This window comes from Mesoplodon densirostris, chromosome 11, assembly GCF_025265405.1.
Source record: "Mesoplodon densirostris isolate mMesDen1 chromosome 11, mMesDen1 primary haplotype, whole genome shotgun sequence".
In the NCBI taxonomy this organism is placed as follows: domain Eukaryota; kingdom Metazoa; phylum Chordata; class Mammalia; order Artiodactyla; family Ziphiidae; genus Mesoplodon; species Mesoplodon densirostris.
Window position 1 is genome coordinate 100,198,754 of NC_082671.1, and position 21,631 is coordinate 100,220,384.

The 21,631-nt window shown below is 35.8% G+C and overlaps 1 protein-coding gene across 3 annotated transcripts in view; it reads right to left on the bottom strand.

Moving 5' to 3' along the window:
* The window catches only part of SYT1 (synaptotagmin 1), a 566,654-nt gene that overhangs the window by 437,626 nt on the left and 107,397 nt on the right, over positions 1 to 21,631 (bottom strand). For all 3 annotated transcript variants that reach the window (XM_060112444.1, XM_060112443.1, XM_060112442.1), the window contains one exon: positions 8,863 to 8,975. The gene's annotated coding sequence lies outside the window, so the exon portion shown is untranslated. The remainder of the gene's footprint in view (positions 1 to 8,862; positions 8,976 to 21,631) is intronic.

The following is a 21,631-nucleotide window of genomic DNA, read 5'->3' on the forward strand; positions in this document are numbered from 1 at the left end:
CTACAGTCTTTTTTCTTCATCTCTGGCTCAGCTATCCTATATTTACTAAGTGTACTTGGCACAAAGATGGTTTATAGGTTTAACTATTGATTATTTATATATCTCTCACACTATTACAGAATAGTTGAGCAAGATAAGCATTTACATGTGTACACATTTAAATGTCTGGATGTGCATTTTGAAATGCAATAGTTTACATTTAATGATGGGTCAAGAATGATAACAATGATTTTAGGAGAACATAAAGATTTTACATTTGAAGTTCCTGTTCAGAAGAATGGCAATGTTACAGACTAGCTCACTGAAGAAGTAAATGATCAGGACAGTGCAGTTTCTATATTTTAGGCCACTTAACTATCTATCAAAAAGGCACCTCTCTTATGCTATTAAAATTTCAAACTTTTGACACATAAAGATATGTCAGCAATGAACTTGGTCTGTAACAATACGCCATTGATGATGTCTTTAAAAATTATTATTTATTTATTTATTATTTATTTTTGTCTGCATTGGGTCTTCGTTGCTGTGCGCAGGCTTTCTCTGGTTGCCGTGAGCAGGGGCTACTCTTCGTGTGGTGCGCGGGCTTCTCATTGCAGTGGCTTCTCTTGTTGTGGAGCATGGGCTCTAGGTATGCAGACTTCAGTAGCTGTGGCACACAGACTCAGTAGTTGTGGCTCGCGGGCTCTAGAGTGCAGGCTCAGTAGTTGCGGCACACGGGCTTAGTTGCTCCGCAGCGTGTGGGATCTTCCTGGACCAGGGCTCGAACCTGTGTCCCCTGCGTTGGCAGGCGGATTCTCAACCACTGCACCACCAGGGAAGCCCAGTGATTTTTTTTAGTTTAATGAATCCTAGAATAACCAAGTTTTCAAGGCTGAAAACAAGGGTTTCACCAAAATGCAGATAATATATATTTTGTTACTCAAAATTATTTATGAGTGGTGAACTTCTTTAATCATTTCCTGAAAAAGTACATTGATTTTGCTGTCATTATTGAAAAATAATGACAGCAAAATCAATTTATAGTTTATATAAATATGGAATATAAATATGGAACTTGCTAGTTATTTCCCTTCAACACATGAAATTATTTTTTGCACTGTCATCTTGTCTACTGTAGTTGACGAGATATCTATTATTTTTTCCTTGCTCCTTTATATGTTGTTTGTTCTAATTGATTTTTAAGATCTTGCATTATCTTTGGAGTTCTGTGGTTTTGTTAAAATATCTATGTTTGAATTTGTTTTTCTTTATCTGGTTTGTGTCTGGGAATGATTTTCTATATGGTATTAATGGCTTTCTTCAAATATGGAAAATTCTCAGCTATTATCTTGTAACTAACCATCTAGAATTCCTAATAGATATTGGTGTGCCTTCTCATTTTATTCCTCTATGTCTCTTAAGTTTTCCATATCTTAACATTCTGTGCTCATTCTAGAAAATTTCTTCAGATGTAATTCACAGTCCATTAATATCGTCTTAGGTCATTTCTCTTTTCATCCTAAAAGTTTTCATTAAATTTTTTAATTTGAAAACTATATTTTTCTTTTCTATGAGTATTTGGTTCTTTTTCAGATCTGCTAATCAGTTTTCATAGTGTCTTACTGTTGATTTCTATTTCTTCCTTCTTTACTTTTTATAATTTTTTAAATGATTAGTTTATGCTTTTTTTCATATTGTTAAGCTATCTTAAAACTTTAGGATTTGAATGCTCTTGCTTATGGTGCCTCATTATGCTTTTTTATGTTGGATAATTCTCATGTGGGGTTTTATCAATATTCATTTAATTGTAAACTCATTTTAGTTTTTTTTTTTTCTTAAAGAGTCCTGTGTGCCCTGATTCAGACATGTTTCCATTCAGAATTGTAGGTTCCCATTAGTTTATATAAATTACATTTGAAGGATTCATGCACTGTGAATAATATATATTCAAGCCCCATACTGACATATGCCAAAGCCTGGTGTTTTGATTTGTCACAGTAGAACTATTTTTTCCCCTGTATTTCATCTAGATTCCTAGGCATATAAGCTCTAGTCACTTCCCTGGATCAGCGGGTGCAATTTTCTTGCTGATTCATCAAGAAGGAAGCAGCTCTTTGCTGATCCTGAATTTATGTGAGAATTTCAGTTCCAGATCTCGAACCTGCTTAGACCCAAGTCCTGTAGTCATTAGAGACTTGATAAGGGACCGACCTCTCCCTACTCAGACATGACATCAGCTCTTCATCTTTCTACTCTGCCTTCGAGCTCTCTTTCTTTTCTGACCCTTGTCAGGGTTTTAATGTGTTGTTGATCTACATAATTAGAAATATTTATAGTGATAATACTATAGATATGTATGTATGAACAAGAGTTGGTAAATGCTTCATCTCAGATATGAAACAAATTCGTAATCAGTGATTAACCTAGATGCAAACAGTGAAATGAGACGATGCTTCACATAGTTCTGTGTGAATTTCACAATGTTAGGAAAAGGATAGCTTTCCGGAGTTCATTACTATCGCACCTGAAACAATTTTATGTCCTTCAACATATCTTCCTGTGACCTCACATTCTTACTGGGTTTTGAAAATATCCTTTCATCTATTTTATACATTTCCTTCTGGTTCAGTTTTTCTAGAAGATTCTATCAAGTTCTCTCCGATGTTCCTGTGAACTGTATTATTCTCCTGGGTATATATGTTTAAGATATGTTTAGTTGCACATTACTTAGGGGGTTTAATGTATGGCAAAGTGAAGATTCTTTAAATGTCTTAAAACTGGCAAAAATATTTTCTAATAAAAAAGATAATCAACCCTAAATAAACTAATGAGAGCAACACAACTTTTGCTTTTATTAAATAAAATAAAAATAAAAAGTATTAACTTCTCCATAGAATATTTTTAAACTGAAGTAAGTATCAGCATAAGCAAATATAAAAATCATTTTTATTATTAAATTAGAGTGATTCTACTCTCATTAAATGTTGCATTTTAATGTTATTAGTTTATTTTTAAGTGATAATAAATGTAAAGAAAACTGTTAAGAATTAATGTCCAATTTCTATAACTTTTTCAGGCTATTGGTTTATCTTTTCTTAAATAGTGTATACATTCTCACAAATTGCTATATATTCTTTTCTTATCATCTATTCCCTGAATTACATCCAATATCTTCAAGTAGGTAATTTTCCTTCCTATTACCACAATGAATTCTCGAAAGTCTATTCTTTTATATTGACTAGATACACACAATCCTTATTGAATTTAAAAGTGGCTAGTCCAATTTCATCCATAGTGAAGTTACTTTGGCAGATAGAACAACAGAGCAAAAGATTTATTCTGATGTGTCCCAGAACAGGACACTTAGTCACTGGGAAATGTAATTAAGAAAAATCTCAGGATCAGAAATGATGCCTTTGGTGGTCTGGGTTGTGGGGTATTAGATTCCATAATGGCCACAGTGTAGCCACCGTGGCATTGCTTAGGCCTAGCTTTATGGATTCGATTTCTCAGGCAATATAGCTTTATCTAATATGCAAATTTATACATTTCATTTAAGGAGGTATAAAGACTAAAAAGACTTAAAGTAAGTGGATCAGATTGATTTTAGTGCATAACTGACAACAGTAAGAATCAGTGAGATTAAAAAGAGTAGGATCATTGACTGGAAACAACTTGGAGGAAAAAAATACAGAGACGAATATGATTAGAGTTACTGGATGACCACTATTTTAGTGGGTCTGAATATTTATGTGTTTGTTTCTTGTTAATAGTCTGCTTCTCCACTAACATGAAATCTCCATAGAACAGGGGCCTCGACACAGGGCTTGGAAGACTGACTGGCATAGGAAATGCTGACTGGCATAGGAAGTGTGAACCCAGGCTGCATGATGAACAAGGTTTGTTGGGCTAAGGGAAGGTAGAGGTTGAAGATACACTGACTGAAAACCTAAGTGTAGGAAACATCAAACAAGCTTATATGTGAAGATAACTGTGATATAGGAGTGGTCAAGCAGTCCTGAAGTATCACTTCAAAGGAATGAGGGAACAACAGCAAATTCAAACAAGGCTGAGTGGCAACACCGTTGTTGTCTCATTAAGCCCAGGTTTTCCTAGCAGTTTTTGAAAGCTGTGAAGTAGAGACTGAGATAACTCAACCCAGGCATTGACCATTCCTGTCCTAAGACTCATTTGAATGTTGCCAATACTCCATCTTACCCTTTACTCTTGTTTCTTGAGAATGGAATGGAAAAGAAGGGAGCTTTACATTTAAAAATCTCTTTAAAACTTTCTTCAATGGAAAATGAACCATTTTTTTTTCCTAGTGGAATTTCCAGAGTGAAGAGGGATTTTAGGAGCCTACACGATAACTTCTGTTGTGCCTCAACCTCAACGGTAATAGAGATTCTGGAAGCTTTTCTTTTAGACATTTTATTTTACTAAAAATTAGAACTGATGAAGTATTACAGGCCCTTTTTCTAGGAAAGGTATCTAACTTCTTGTTTCTTACACTGCAGATTAGCCTAGTAGTGAGGCTTGACCAAAACAAGAGATGCTAACTATTACAGGCCTTTATTTTGAAATTATCAATTTTTCTTTGAATGAAGAGTTTTAGTTTGTTTGCATTTCCACCTCTACTATTTGTTCCTTAGGTTAAATGAAGGTAAAGGGGACTCAGAGCTGCTAAGACTTCCTTGACATCCAAAGAACAGAGGAAGAATAAGACAGATAAGCCCTTACTTATTCCCTGGGTTATTCAGACTCCTATCCTCCATGACAGGTACAGGTGCTTCCTGTTTTTTCAAACCATCCAAATTTAATGAATAGAAAAGAAATAGTAAAACAGAAAATACTAAAATTCAAATGGAACAAAATATTTTTTTTGGTCTAATGTCTGGGCTAAAAGTAGCAAATTTAGCAAAGTGCCTAAAACACAGTAGATATTCAAGAAATATGTGGCAAATTAAAGAAACACCTGTAGGGGTAAATGCAGCAAATAGGTAAACTTGATCCAATTGAACATGATGCTGAACTTTTTGAAAGACACAGAGGATAGAATTCCTTAGAAAGTGGGGTACAGTAAAACCTTGAGGGGCGGCTTGAGTCATTCAGAGAAAAAGCTGTTGGTAGAAGGCTATGAGATCACCAGTGCTCCCTTTCCATCATTCCTTGGTGTCCACTGAACTAGCATTCATGCTCGCTGTCTCTGCTTAAACACTTCCTCTATTCATCTGCTTTCTAAATGGATGTGTACCTACAATATGTATCTATTCATTTAAAAATAACTGAATGCACCTGTTTCCTTGAGCTATAAACATGAACATTAATGAGCATCCTATTTACTAGTTTAATACTGCTTGGCAACCTGTATTTGAGACCACTTGCCCCTCAAGCTCTGTCTCTGGCCTGTATCTCTTCCCTCCATCTACTTTTCCTCTGCTCAGGAGAATATTGCTCATGTTATAACCAGTTTCTCTGTGTTTTACAAAAACATCCTACCCTCTCGTTCAGTTTCTCATTTACTTTATAACCAAACTTGTTTTTCTTTAGTGTCAATATTCAAAGTAAATAAGAATTAAACAAAATATTTTGTTCAATTGGTTTACTTTTTAGAATCATACTGTTTTCTACTATTTTCCACTTTAGAGCTCTTTTTTTTTTTTTTTTACAAATCATATAATTTGACTATAATTTTGTGGATTTAAAAAAATTGAATGTGGGGCTTCCCTGGTGGCGCAGTGGTTGAGAATCTGCCTGCTAATGCAGGGGACACGGGTTCGAGCCCTGGTCTAGGAAGATCCCACATGCCGCGGAGCAACTATGCCTGTGAGCCACAACTACTGAGCCTGCGCTCCGCAACAAGAGAGGCTGCGATAGTGAGAGGCCCACGCACCGCGATGAAGAGTGGCCCCCACTTGCTACAACTAGAGAAAGCCCTCGCACAGAAACGAAGACCCAACACAGCAAAAATAAATTAATTAATTAATAAACTCCTACCCCCAACATCTTAAAAAAAAATTGAATGTGCATCTAACATCATTTATAACATCGTTTCTGTGTGAAAACATTTTGAGTTCTAAATATTTAACTTATAAATTAAACTTTTGAAATACAATCCAATTGAAATTAGTGCCTGCCTTTATTGTAAATGTGATTTTTAAAACCAGTTGAAAACTAAGAATATTTTTATTTATAAAAAGATTTGTATGCATTTGGAAGACAATTATTCCAACTATTTTAGGACAGTTTTATAAAGTAAATACACCTGAAAACCTAAAGATTTTGAACATTTTCCCCTTTTGGACCCTTGTCTCAGTGGATTCTACAAGATAGGAAGCAAGAATTAATTTTATGGGTCAGTCTCTGCAGTTTTCCTACTAAATCTAATGTTACTTTTTGCTCTCATTCAGTGCCAGAGGTAATCACAATATTCTGTCTTTTCATGGTTCAGAAGAAAGTTCTTTGTCCCTTCTAACTTAAATGTATACTTCAGAGTTTGGCATATTAAGTTGGCAAACTGTCTGACATTTTTGCATTAAAAATAAAGCTATGAGGAAATTCCCTCACTAAAATTAGATAAAAGAAAAATATTCACTTATGAATAAGTGGGGTACCCTTAGCCAAAAGGTTTTACTTAGTTGTACCAATAAATTATCTTTTGAAAGTTTGACACCCACAGGACTTGTATGAGTAGAAACCATAACAGAAGTACAGGCTGGAATTCTTAAAGAAGTGATGCTTATTAGACATATCTAATATTGAAAGAATGACTTGATATTTAGAAAGCTTTATAAAACTAAAGATTTAAATGTGAAAATAATTGTGGAAATTATGAATTTAATACCCTTTACTATGAGATCATTTATTATTTGGCAACTTTGGGAAACTTTTCAATTGATAGACATTCACACCCTTAACATCTTTAACATTTAATTTTTAATTTCAAAATGTTTATGACTTGGGCCTCCCTGGTGGCACAGTGGTTGAGAGTCCGCCTGCCGATGCAGGGGATACAGGTTCGTGCCCCGGTCTGGGAGGATCCCATATGCCGCGGGGCGGCTGGGCCCGTGAGCCATGGCCGCTGGGCCTGCGCATCTGGAGCCTGTGCTCCGCAACGGGAGAGGCCACAACAGTGAGAGGCCCGCATACCGCAAAAAAAAAAAAAAAAAAAAAAAAAAAAAAAATGTTTATGACTCAAATGAAAGGGGAAAGAAACAGTCTAAAGTCCTTTGTACACTCCTAGGAAATAAAAATATGTAGAAAAAAGTCAAAATCCTAATTTATTTTCAATATTTTTATATTAATTATACGTCTATAGCTCTAAAATGTTTTCCTCTTGGCTGTTTCCTTGCTGTCATATTATAGAGTAGTGGTTTTTAAACTTTGGAGTGCATTGGGATCATCTGATATACGTATTTAAAAGGCTGGTTCTAAAGCCCATTCACAAAGATTCTGATTAAGTACGTCTGGCATGGAACCCAGGAATAGATATTTTCTTAGGTTGGCTTCAGGTTACATTTTGAGATGTTTCTCAAAATATTTGCAGAGTAGAAGATGAAATTGTTTCTAAAATGCAAAGTAGAAGAGTATAAAATGGGAATATTTTAAGAACTGTATGGTAAGAACCACAGTCAGATCATCAGCTGTGCCTTTCATTATAAAATGATTGAAATAACCATCATATATTAGCAGTGACAATTATTGCCTAAGAAAGAAACTTTTGATTCTAGGTAATATGCACTTTCAGAACCACTTCATTTGTTTTTAATAATCTATGTAAGGAAATTATAAAAATTAGCAAAAAACATGTTTCAGCAATAACAACTGTGATCCTGTAAAATCATACTGCATCGGAAATAAGAGGAACTTCCAGCATTCAAATGGCTCATTCCCCAAAGGTGAAGAACTATGTTATAACACAAGCCTACTGGACAAATTTATTTAATAAGATGGTGAATTTATAGGAGTGTATAGTTGGTTTATTTCTGTATGATTTTAGTATCAGAGACCTATTGTAGCCAACTTCCTCAGGAAGAAACTAAGATGCAAGTAGCAGAATAAAGTTCAAGACACGACCTCATACTATAACATTATTTCTCCTGTATACAATGAGAATCACGTGAAAGACGATTCTTTAGAAATCCAAAACTTCAGTAACATGAGACTCCCAATAATGATTAGTGAGATAATTTAATCACCTCCAATTTACTTCAGAGAATTGTGGTTATGCCGAGTGGGAGGGTGTTAGAAATGACAGACCAAAGAAGCAATTTGATTGGCTAATGAAGGGTCTAAGAATGATAATTGAATTTGATGGAATTCATTAGTTGGGACATTCAAGCAGATACTTTACAACCCCAATTATGTACTCTAACATAGGTAATAGTCACAGTGTGATATGTGTACTTCATTGTTGAATTAGGCATATAGAAAAGAGTAAGGCATAGTATGGCACAAAGAAACATCAGCCTGAGACAAATCGGTCTCCACTCCCACCCCTTACCCAATATTGTTGCTAAAATATCATCCGTACAGCAGGGCACAAAAGCACAGAGGCAGATGCTATGGCATATTCTTTTAGAATGCAAAGCTGCTCAAGATCATCTACAGATAAGGAAACATGACAACTCTGGATTTGATGAAGTATAAAACAAGAGTGGGAGAAAGCAAAAATGTTATATAAGTGGCCCGTGCCCCATCAACTAAACTAGCACGTCAAGGGTGTTAATACTAGTAATAATTTCAAAAAACATTACAAATACTAAACATTTTTTTGAAGTAAGAGATACAGTCCTCCAATTTTCCACCCAAATGCATTTTTCTTCCACATATCACAAGTTCATCAACAAAACATATCAAAGTTTCTGTTTGTTTTCCACGTACCTTACTTAGGTGCAATGAAATTTCCAGGAATGAAGCAATAGGCAGGTGAATGGTCTCCAATTCAAAGCCAGGCGTTTGTCAAGCTCTTGCTAGTTCTTGTTTTCCTGGTTTCCCTTGAGAGAAAGAGAAGAATGGAAAAAATTCATAAAAATGCTGGCCTGCAACTCTGCACCCGCCTTTGCTACTGAGTGTGTATACAGACTTTTGCTGACGTGGCCCATTCATTATTCACATCCAGCTCTAGCTTCCTCATTTCCTGGTTGCACTACGTGCTCCAGGCTAAGAACCAAGAGGTATGAATCATGTGGACATGAAGAAAAATCTAGAAGAAGAAATGTTTCAAGAAAGCAACTTTTTTCCTATTTCTTCTGACATAGCCTGTTCTATGGCATTGCTCCATAGAGGAGAAAGAGCATGTGCCTCCAAAGAAGGCACCCAGTGGAATTACCACCCGGGGGGATTATCTCTAAGCAATTCATACTTTGTTTTGCTAACAAGACTCCTTGTTTAGGATACTGGAGTGCTGTCCTTCCCTGGCAGTGTTCCCGCACATTTCAGAATTATTGAAAAGCTAACTGAGTCTATTTTGATTTGTGAACCTCTTTGCAAGCAACAGCAGCTGCAGCCGTGCTAATAAAAAAGAAAGGCATTGTTATGTACCTAGGAAGGACATTGAAATACTGCACATACAAAAACATCTGAGTGGTGGAGGAGGTCTATCAAATATTCTAATAGTTCTCTTCCTTCCTTGCTTCCTTTGTCCTTTCCTTCTCCCTCCTTTCTTCTCCATTCTTTTCTTTTCTTTCCTTCTTCCTTTTATTCTTTGTTTTCTTTAATATACTCTTTTATTGTATTTATTTATTCTTAGATACAGAGCAACCTATGGTATTACCTTATATTTGAGATTTTAAAATAATGATTTTAGAATATGGAAACTCAGAAACACTAAAGTAACAGAATTCATCCACGAATGCAGAAACTCACAGAGGGAGACTTTAAGTTATCAGCTGCATCTTGTAGCTCCAATTAAGAATGGAGGCTTTGCAGATTCCAGCAGCTCTGATACTAATCAGACCATTCTGCTCTCTTTACAGTTGAAGTTTCAGTTTTCTGGAGGAAGCTAACATGGCAACACCCTGTTATTTGAGGATTCAAGTTTTCCTACTTCAAGATAAATGAATACACAATCCCCTGCAGCTTTCATTAAATGCACAATCCCCTGCAGCTTTCATTATATTCTGAATAGAATTTTACAGTTCCTCTGAAGTTATTAAGGAGTCCCCTTTGCCAACTAATGGACCAGAATCGTTCTGGCATAAATCCATGTAGGAAAATCTTTTGGGGGTTTCCAGGGTTTGGGAAAACCTTAGTTGTTGGTTTAAAGGAAAAGATGCTGCATAAGACAGTGTAATTCCCTGAGTGGTTTCTGAGCTCCATTTTGCCTGGCTGAGATAGACAAGGGAAGGTTGACTCCAGCTCAGGTTATTTCCATTATAGGTACTTATTTATAATCTGTGATTTATTCAATGAATATTAATTGAGTGTCTATTGTGGACTGTCTTTCTGTTGGCCAGGTTTTGGGGATAAAAAAATGAAAAAAGATAGTTTCTTGCTTCTGAAAGAATTGGCAAGACGGGTAAGGAAATAAATTGTTACTACAAATAGATAAGTGTCACAATGGAGATGTAGGAAATGGTAGGCATCGATAAAGGATTCTTCCCATCCTCTCGGAGTACTCTAAGTTCTCATGTGGAATGAAGAAGAAAACATCACCAACACTGTGTGTTTACGCACATCTATGTGTGTGCCCTTCACACACACGTGAAGTGAGAGGAGAAAACAATAAAGTCCTGATCTATGTCACTCCCTGGAATTATTTAATAGTTTACACAACTGTGGCTTTTCACAATTGGATCTTCTTTTCAACAATGGTTCCAAGCATAAAATGGCTTTTCCCACCAGAAAGCATTCAAAACCTCTTTCCCATGGCTACAGGTCCCAGAAAGTATCTGATTTCTCAGAGCACAGCCCCCAGGGTCATTTTCTAAATGTTGGTGAGAATACATGAGTTAGTAATATATACCCAGTTTGGAAGCCAAATAACAAAGATTAAAAAACATCTGTCGGGCTTCCCTGGTGGCTCAGTGGTTGAGAGTCCGCCTGCTGAAGCAGGGGACACGGGTTCGTGCCCCGGTCTGGGAAGATCCCACAGGCCGCAGAGCGGCTGGGTCCGTGAGCCATGGCCGCTGAGCCTGCGCGTCCGGAGCCTGTGCTCCGCAACGGGAGAGGCCACAACAATGAGAGGCCTGTGTACCGCAAAAAATCAAAACAAAACAAAACAAAATCTGTCATTGGGACTATGAGCCTACAAGCAAGCAGTAGACTTCCAGCAGAGTCTGGGGCAGGAACAGTATGTAACACAGATTTAAAAACAAAAGATTCAACTGGAATTATTTAGCTCAGTCACATGGTTTAAAAGGATATTACCAGCTCCCACCAGAACCCACTTTGCAATGTGTTACATAAAACCATGGGTTGTAAACCGAAGACATTTTTTATAGAAATTCATTCTTTCCCTCAGAAGTGATTTTCTAAATGCTTATTCGTGTCAGGCAGGGTGGAAGACGCTGAACACTCATGGGCAAAGGAGACAAACGGCTGCCTCTAGTGCCCACCTCACCTCACCCCACGGAGACTGCAGGCTAATGAAAGAGAGAGATGATAAAAACATACATACAGAGCATGTGTCATTCCAGGCTTTACATGTAATAAATTCCAAAAAGGACAGGTAAAGATGCTGGGAAAGTGAGAGCAGGGGAGCTTCATCCAGAATTGGCTTCCTTGCTGAAATCACATTCAGGAATTAGCTGGATTTACGGGTAGGATGGGGTAAAGGGTTAGATTCAAAATATGACAATATATGTGTAAAGTCCTGAGCTCCGTATGCTTGAGGAACAAGGATGACAAAAAGGGTCAATGTGGTTGAAGTGTAGTGAGTATGGAGAGGCATGGGGGTATCAAGGCTGGAGGCAGGCATGGGGCAGCCTCTGATGAGGGTTCTAGGTGAGGGGACCCTGGAAGCCACTGAAGCATCGACTCCCTTTAGTTACTCTTTGGAGGATGGATTGGGGTGAGGATATTTATCACTATTAAAAAAAAAAACCAACTTTCTTTTACCTGTTCATAGGAGTGAAATTTATCGTATTGATTTAAAAAATAATTTTCTGACTCCCTGATGTTGAATAGGTCTAGGTTTATTTGTTTTCTTAACTTTTCAGTAATGTTGTATTTTTCTTCCCAGTACTTATCATTACGCTGCATATATGCTTGTCTGTTTCTTCCTGGCACCATGAACATCTCTTCAAAAATCTGTAAGAGCTCGAGGTCTTTTCAGTTTGGTTCACTGATACATATCTAGTGCCTAGAACATCATTTGGCTACTATTCTATACGGTCGTAGTTCAACAAATACATGTTGAATGTATAAATGAATGTATAATTTAGAAAACTGTCTCCTGATGCTAGAAATCATTTACTATTATTTTTATCCCTAAGTTACTTTCATATCAGGTCAGCTTTGCATGCTAATGTAGAGCTTATTAGACTAATAAAATGTGCCTCTGGTGATTCGTCATTAAAAACAGTATTTGTAAATATACGAAAAGCTCATACAACTCAATAACAGAAAAACAAACAACCCAATCAAAAAGGGGGCAGAAGACTTAAACAGATATTTCTCCCAAGGAGACGTACAGATGGCCAACAGGCACATGAAAAGATACTCAACTTCGCTAAGTTTTAGAGAAATGTGAATCAAAACTACAATGAGACATCACCTCACACCGGTCAAAGTGGCCATCATTAAGAAGTCTATAAGTAATAAATGCTAGAGAGGATGTGGAGAAAGGGAACCCTCCTACGTTGTTGGTAGGAACGTAAATTGGTGCATCTACTACGGAAGACAGTATGGAGGTTCCTTAAAAAATGAAAAACAGAGTTGCCATATGATCTAGCAATCCCACTCCAGGGCATATATCCGGAGAAAACTCTAAATTGAAAAGATACATGCACCCCAATGTTCACAGCACCACTACTTACCGTCGCCAAGACATGGAAGCAACCTAAATGACCATCGACAGATGAATAGATAAAGAAGATACTACCATATCAACTGAGTGGAATACCACTCAATTATGAAAAAAGAATGAACTAATGGCATTTTCAGCAACATGGATGGACCCAGAGATTACCATACTAAGTGAAGTAAGTCAGGAAGAGAAAGACAAATATCATATGATATCACTTATATGTGGAATCTAACCTATGATACAGATGAACTTATTTACAAAACAGAAACAGACTCAAACATAGGAAACAAACTTATGGTTACCAAAGGGGGTGGGGAGGAATAAATTAGGAGTTTCGGATGAGCAGATACAAAGTACTATATATAAAACAGATAAACAACAAGGTCCTACTGTATAGCACAAGGAACTATATTCAGTATTCTATAATAAACCATAATGGAAAAGAATATGAAAAAGAATATATATATGTATACACACACACACACACATACACAAACATGTAACTGAATCCTTTGCTATACACCAGAAACTAACACAACATTGTAAATCAACTATACTTCAATTTAAAAAAAGTATTTATAATTGTAGCTTATGGAAAAGGTATAAATAAACCAATTTGGGCAAAGTAAATGAATAAAAAAATAAAAGATGAGGAACCTAACTTGAAAGCAAAATATATTTGTCCTAACGTACTTCTCTTAGACTTTAGGTTCACTCATTTTAGGGTAAGAGTCAATCATTTTTCAGTAAATTCTCTTGATATTTTCACAAAACTCTAAATCCTTTTAGTTATTACCAATTTAGAAATGCATACAGATAAAGGGCTCTCTGGTACCATTTATTTGACAGGGGAACTTAGAGGAATTAATCAAATATATGTACTTCAAATTTTGTAATATTAAAAGTTTATATTTTTATGGTATAGATGAATTCATGAAAGCTCATAGACAAAATAAAATATCTAATAAGTTAGGAATTTTAATAGACTGCTTCCACAGAGTGAGATGTTTAATCTATCAATTATTTTCTTCCATTGAACACATGTACTATAAATTTTACTGGGCTAGATATAAATTGTGGTAACACACCAAATAGCTTAAATAATCTAGAGGATTGTGCTTAAGCTAAAGTTTTCCCAAGAAAAACTGCCCAACTTATTTGCTTACAGTGCCCTTAATTTTTACTTACATAAATTCACTTTTTTATAGTGTAATTTAAAAAGGTTAATTTGAGTACTGCTTTAATATGAAAAATTTAATGTTGCAGTAGTCAGTGTAAGTTAAATGGTTCAGTGAACCTTGGTAAAGAAAAGATAAATGATTAGCTTATGATGTATTACTAACAGGGGTCAGGTTTTTGACCTTATGTATAAGCAAATCACAGACAATATACCAGCCAAATTACCTGAGACATGAAAATGTAAAGAATAATTACATTTGAATATCCTTATGCCGAGATGCCCTGTAAGATAATTGAGTAAGAAGAATCTTGTTTGCAATGTGCAAAGGCAAAAAGTGGGGGAGAAAGCAGGAGAGGTAGGCTCTTGCACCATTCAAAAATTTTTTCCCTGTTAAAAAATAATTTAAGACAAAATGTTTGCAAATTGTATTAGAAACATAGAATGTGGAAGGACTTCAGTTAAAATTAAAATTTATCTGGATTTTTTTAAAGCAAAAAAATGCCAGGGAGAAATCTTTTACCATACTAGTCAATGTGGGATAAAAGCTACAAAGAATTTTATATCATTATTCTTTGTAAATTGATCAGAAGAAGGAGTTTGAAAGCCTTGGCTCTCTTGTCTGATTTAATCCACAAAACAGTGAATCTGCTTTCATTTTTTTCTTTTTTCTTTCGAAAATTTCAACATAGAACACACTGTGAATTTTAACAACCTGTTTTTGTTCAACTGATTGCCTTCAGTTTCTCTATTCCTTTGTTACTGAGGACAAATGAATATATTTCTTTTTTTTTTTGTAAATGTATTTTCAGGTTTGATTTTAAATTATTCAAGATACGTTTGGACCTCTTTATAAGATAAATTTAGTTAGGAAATGAATCTAGTCTAGAGATTTGCTAAAACTGGTCATGATGCACATGATCCATTTTTTTATGCCATCATCTATTGACCACTGTTAGTGGTATGCTAATTACTAGATAACAAACTAGCAACACTAGCAATACTTGACCACTGCGGGAATTTAGGTGAACTCTGATCTGAAGTGCAGGTAAAAGTCACTGGGAGAACAGATTTAGGAAGAACACACAAGCATGGAAGGCATGTATATATAATGCATTATATATTATATATATCATGTATATGTAATATATATTAATTATATTATATATGTATCTTCCATGCTTGTGTGCTTTTCCTAAATATTATATATATATATATATATATATATATATATATATATATATATATAATGCATTATATAAGACTAAAGACAGGTAATAAATTTTGTGCCACTATCTGAGTCAGTCACAGTCTCAATTTATTAATCATTGTAAGTATATTACAATCATTCTTGGATTGAATAAGCCAAGAGATTAACATTTTATTCTGCACAGCAATCTGCACAGCTCAAGTTCTAGCAGACTTTCTTACATGTATGAGTGGAGCAGGGAAAGAGAATGAGCAATAATTCGTAGGTGAGGTTAGAAATCTAGAGACACAAAATGCTAGAATCAGCAGAACACTGACATGTTCTTAGATTTTCTTTAGCTGCTTGTTTCAAAGCTACTCTTTCAGTTTGGGGCCGGTAGATGCAAACAATTACATTTAGAATGGATAAACAACAAGGTCCTAATGTATAGCAAAGGGAACTATTGATATAATCAATATTCTCTGGTAAACCATAATGGAAAATATTAAAAAAGACTATATAGGTGTATAACTGAGTCACTTTGCTGTACAGCAGAAGTTGGCACAAAATTGTAAATCAACTATACATCAATAAAAAATAAACAAAATAAAAAAGATACCCTTTCAATAAATTTTTCAAAGAAGCATAATTAACATTTGTGCTGTTTAATAAATTGGAGCTTTTAAATAGTTGAAATAATATTTATATTGTTATACTTATGTATAAGTATTACTATTTTACTATAAATCCAACTTAAGGAAAAAAATAAATGAAAGTAAAATACAAAAATAAATGCTGTATGAAAAAAGGGTTTTAGGGGCTTCCCTGGTGGCGCAGTGGTTCAGAGTACGCCTGCCAATGCAGGGGACATGGGTTCATGCCCTGGTCCGGGAAGATCCCACATGCCGCGGAGCGGCTGGGCCCGTGAACCATGGCCGCTGAGCCTGCACATCCGGAGCCTGTGCTCCGCAACGGGAGAGGCCACAACAGTGAGAGGCCCGCGTACCGCAAAAAACAAAGAAACCAAAAAAAAACGGGTTTTTTTGAGGGATATTTCCAGTAAAGGACTGAATTGAGCTTTCACAGACTGTTATTTTTTGGTTGTCACTGTGTTCTGTCTTTAGAACTACCTAATTATAATCCTCAATTCCTTCATCTAAAAAAACAAATATAATAATAATAATTATCCAATAGTGCTATTGTGAGGATTGGATAAATTAATTTACTTGAAATGTTAGCATATAATAAGCTCTGTTGGGTTGGCTAGTGTTAATGTTACCATTACTGACATCATTATTCTTTTTAATATCAAGTTAACACAACTTCAAATTTAAAAACACTTCAGCCTAAATCCCACACTTGAACACTGAAGGCACATATAATTATTGTATATTGGAGGGTACATCACTGTATTGTTATTCTAGTTTGTACGCACATGTCATACTTCCTTATCTGGCCTCTAAGTCTCTTCAGGACAAAAACTGTCTTATTAATTCATCTTTCCCTTTCTCTTTTTTTTTTTTTTTTTTTTTTTTTATTTTTATAATTTTATAACTTTTTTTATGTTCCAATAAAACTTTGTTAACAAAAGCAGTCTACTGGCTACATTTGGCTCTTGGTTCATAGGCTTTATACCTTCTTTTTTTTTTTTTTTTTTAACTTTTTTTTATTTTACAAATTTAATCAGTTATACATATACATATGTTCCCATATCCCCTCCCTTTTGCGTCTCCCTCCCACCCTCCCTATCCCACCCCTCCAGGCGGTCACAAAGAACCGAGCTGATCTCCCTGTGCTATGCGGCTGCTTCCCACTAGCTATCTACCTTACATTTGGTAGTGTATATATGTCCATGCCGCTCTTTCACTTTGTCACAGCTTACCCTTCCCCCTCCCCATATCCTCAAGTCCATGCTCTAGTAGGTCTGTGTCTTTATTCCTGTCTTACCCCTATGTTCTTGATGACATTTTTTTCTTAAATTCCATATATATGTGTCAGCATACAGTATTTGTCTTTCTCTTTCTGACTTACTTCACTCTGTATGACAGACTCTAGGTCCATCCACCTCATTACAAATAGCTCAATTTCATTTCTTTTTATGGCTGAGTAATATTCCATTGTATATATGTGCCACATCTTCTTTATCCATTCATCCGATGATGGACACTTAGGTTGTTTCCATCTCCGGGCTATTGTAAATAGGGCTGCTATGAACATTTTGGTACATGTCTCTTTTTGAATTATGGTTTTCTCAGGGTATATGCCCAGTAGTGGGATTGCTGGGTCATATGGTAGTTCTATTTGTAGTTTTTTAAGGAACCTCCATACCGTTCTCCATAGTGGCTGTACCAATTCACATTCCCACCAGCAGTGCAACAGTGTTCCCTTTTTTCCACACCCTCTCCAGCATTTATTGTTTCTAGATTTTTTGATGATGGCCATTCTGACTGGTGTGAGATGATATCTCATTGTAGTTTTGATTTGCATTTCTCTAATGAGTAAAGATGTTGAGCATCCTTTCATGTGTTTGTTGGCTGTCTGTATATCTTCCGTGGAGAAATGTCTATTTAGGTCTTCTGCCCATTTTTGGATTGGGTTGTTTGTTTTTTTGCTATTGAGCTGCATGAGCTGCTTATAAATTTTGGAGATTAATCCTTTGTCAGTTGCTTCATTTGCAAATATTTTCTCCCATTCTGAGGGTTGTCTTTTGGTCTTGTTTATGGTTTCCTTTGCTGTGCAAAAGCTTTGAAGTTTCATTAGGTCCCATGTGTTTATTTTTGTCTTTATTTCCATTTCTCTAGGAGGTGGGTCAAAAAGGATCTTACTGTGATTTATGTCATAGAGTGTTCTGCCTATGTTTTCCTCTAGGAGTTTGATAGTGTCTGGCCTTACATTTAGGTCATTAATCCATTTTGAGCTAATTTTTGTGTATGGTGTTAGGGAGTGATCTAATCTCATACTTTTACATGTCCCTGTCCAGTTTTCCCAGCACCACTTATTGAAGAGACTGTCCTTTCTCCACTGTACATTCCTGCCTCCTTTATCAAAGATAAGGTGACCATATGTCCGTGGGTTTATCTCTGGGCTTTCTATCCTGTTCCATTGATCTATCTTTCTGTTTTTGTGCCAGTACCATACTGTCTTGATTACTGTAGCTTTGTAGTATAGTCTGAAGTCAGGGAGCCTGATTCCTCCAGCTCCATTTTTCGTTCTCAAGATTGCTTTGGCTATTCGGGGTCTTTTGTGTTTCCATACAAATTGTGAAATTTTTTGTTCTAGTTCTGTGAAAAATGCCATTGGTAGTTTGATAGGTATTGCATTGAATCTGTAGATTGCTTTGGGTAGTAGAGTCATTTTCACAATGTTGATTCTTCCAATCCAAGAACATGGTACATCTCTCCATCTATTTGTATCATCTTTAATTTCTTTCATCAGTGTCTTATAATTTTCTGCATACAGGTCTTTTGTCTCCTTAGGTAGGTTTATTCCTAGATATTTTATTCTTTTTGTTGCAATGGTAAATGGGAGTGTTTCCTTGATTTCACTTTCAGATTTTTCATCATTAGTATATAGGAATGCCAGAGATTTCTGTGCATTAATTTTGTATCCTGCAACTTTACCAAATTCATTGATTAGCTCTAGTAGTTTTCTGGTAGCATCTTTAGGATTCTCTATGTATAGTATCATGTCATCTGCAAACAGTGACAGCTTTACTTCTTCTTTTCCCATTTGGATTCCTTTTATTTCCTTTTCTTCTCTGATGGCTGTGGCTAAAACTTCCAAAACTATGTTGAATAAGAGTGGTGAGAGTGGGCAACCTTGTCTTGTTCCTGATCTTAGTGGAAATGGTTTCAGTTTTTCACCATTGAGGACGATGCTGGCTGTGGGTTTGTCATATATGGCCTTTATTATGTTGAGGAAAGTTCCCTCTATGCCTACTTTCTGCAGGGTTTTTATCATAAATGGGTGTTGAATTTTGTCAAAAGCTTTCTCTGCATCTATTGAGATGATCATATGGTTTTTCTCCTTCAGTTTGTTAATATGGTGTATCACATTGATTGATTTGCGTATATTGAAGAATCCTTGCATTCCTGGAATAAACCCCACTTGATCATGGTGTATGATCCTTTTAATGTGCTGTTGGATTCTGTTTGCTAGTATTTTGTTGAGGATTTTTGTGTCTATGTTCATCAGTGATATTGGCCTGTAGTTTTCTTTCTTTGTGACATCCTTGTCTGGTTTTGGTATCAAGGTGATGGTGGCCTCGTAGAATGAGTTTGGGAGTGTTCCTCCCTCTGCTATATTTTGGAAGAGTTTGAGAAGGATAGGTGTTAGCTCTTCTCTAAATGCTTGATAGAATTCGCCTGTGAAGCCATCTGGTCCTGGGCTTTTGTTTGTTGGAAGATTTTTAATCACAGTTTCAATTTCAGTGCTTGTGATTGGTCTGTTCATATTTTCTATTTCTTCCTGATTCAGTCTTGGCAGGTTGTGCATTTCTAAGAATTTGTCCATTTCTTCCAGGTTGTCCATTTTATTGGCATAGAGTTGCTTATAGTAATCTCTCATGATCTTTTGTATTTCTGCAGTGTCAGTTGTTACTTCTCCTTTTTCATTTCTAATTCTATTGATTTGAGTCTTCTCCCTTTTTTTCTTGATGAGTCTGGCTAATGGTTTATCAATTTTGTTTATCTTCTCAAAGAACCAGCTTTTAGTTTTATTGATCTTTGCTATCGTTTCCTTCATTTCTTTTTCATTTATTTCTGATCTGATTTTTATGATTTCTTTCCTTCTGCTAACTTTGGGATGTTTTTGTTCTTCTTCCTCTAATTGCTTTAGGTGCAAGGTTAGGTTGTTTATTCGAGATATTTCCTGTTTCTTAAGGTGGGATTGTATTGCCATAAACTTCCCTCTTAGAACTGCTTTTGCTGCATCCCATAGGTTTTGGGTCGTCGTGTTTCCATTGTCATTTGTTTCTAGGTATTTTTTAATTTCCTCTTTGATTTCTTCAGTGATCACTTCGTTATTAAGTAGTGTATTGTTTAGCCTCCATGTGTTTGTATGTTTTACAGCTCTTTTCCTGTAATTGATATCTAGTCTCATAGCATTGTGGTCGGAAAAGATACTTGATACAATTTCAATTTTCTTAAATTTACCAAGGCTTGATTTGTGACCCAAGATATGATCTATCCTGGAGAATGTTCCATGAGCACTTGAGAAAAATGTGTATTCTGTTTTTTTTGGATGGAATGTCCTATAAATATCAATTAAGTCCATCTTGTTTAATGTATCATTTAAAGCTTGTGTTTCCTTATTTATTTTCATTTTGGATGACCTGTCCATTGGTGAAAGTGGGGTGTTAAAGTCCCCTACTATGATTGTGTTACTGTCGATTTCTCCTTTTATGGCTGTTAATATTTCCCTTATGTATTGAGGTGCTCCTATGTTTGGTGCATAAATATTTACAATTGTTATATCTTCTTCTTGGATTGATCCCTTGATCATTATGTAGTGTCCTTCTTTGTCTCTTCTAGTAGTCTTTATTTTAAAGTCTATTTTGTCTGATATGAGAATTGCTACTCCAGCTTTCTTTTGGTTTCCATTTGCATGGAATATCTTTTTCCATCCCCTTACTTTCAGTCTGTATGTGTCTCTAGGTCTGAAGTGGGTCTCTTGTAGACAGCATATATATGGGTCTTGTTTTTGTATCCATTCAGCCAGTCTGTGTCTTTTGGTGGGAGCATTTAGTCCATTTACATTTAAGGTAATTATTGATATGTATGTTCCTATTCCCATTTTCTTAATTGTTTTGGGTTCGTTATTGTAGTTCTTTTCCTTCTGTTGTGTTTCTTGCCTAGAGAAGTTCCTTTAGCATTTGTTGTAAAGCTGGTTTGGTGGTGCTGAACTCTCTCAGCTTTTGCTTGTCTGTAAAGGTTTTAATTTCTCCATCAAATCTGAATGAGATCCTTGCTGGGTAGAGTAATCTTGGTTGCAGGTTTTTCTCCTTCATCACTTTAAGTATGTCCTGCCACTCCCTTCTGGCTTGTAGAGTTTCTGCTGAGAGATCAGCTGTTATCCTGATGGGGATTCCCTTGTGTGTTATTTGTTGTTTTTGCCTTGCTGCTTTTAATATGATTTCTTTGTGTTTAATTTTTGACAGTTTGATTAATATGTGTCTTGGTGTATTTCTCCTTGGATTTATTCTGTATGGGACTCTCTGTGCCTCCTGGACTTGATTAACTATTTCCTTTCCCATATTAGGGAAGTTTTCAACTATAATCTCTTCAAATATTTTCTCAGTCCCTTTCTTTTTCTCTTC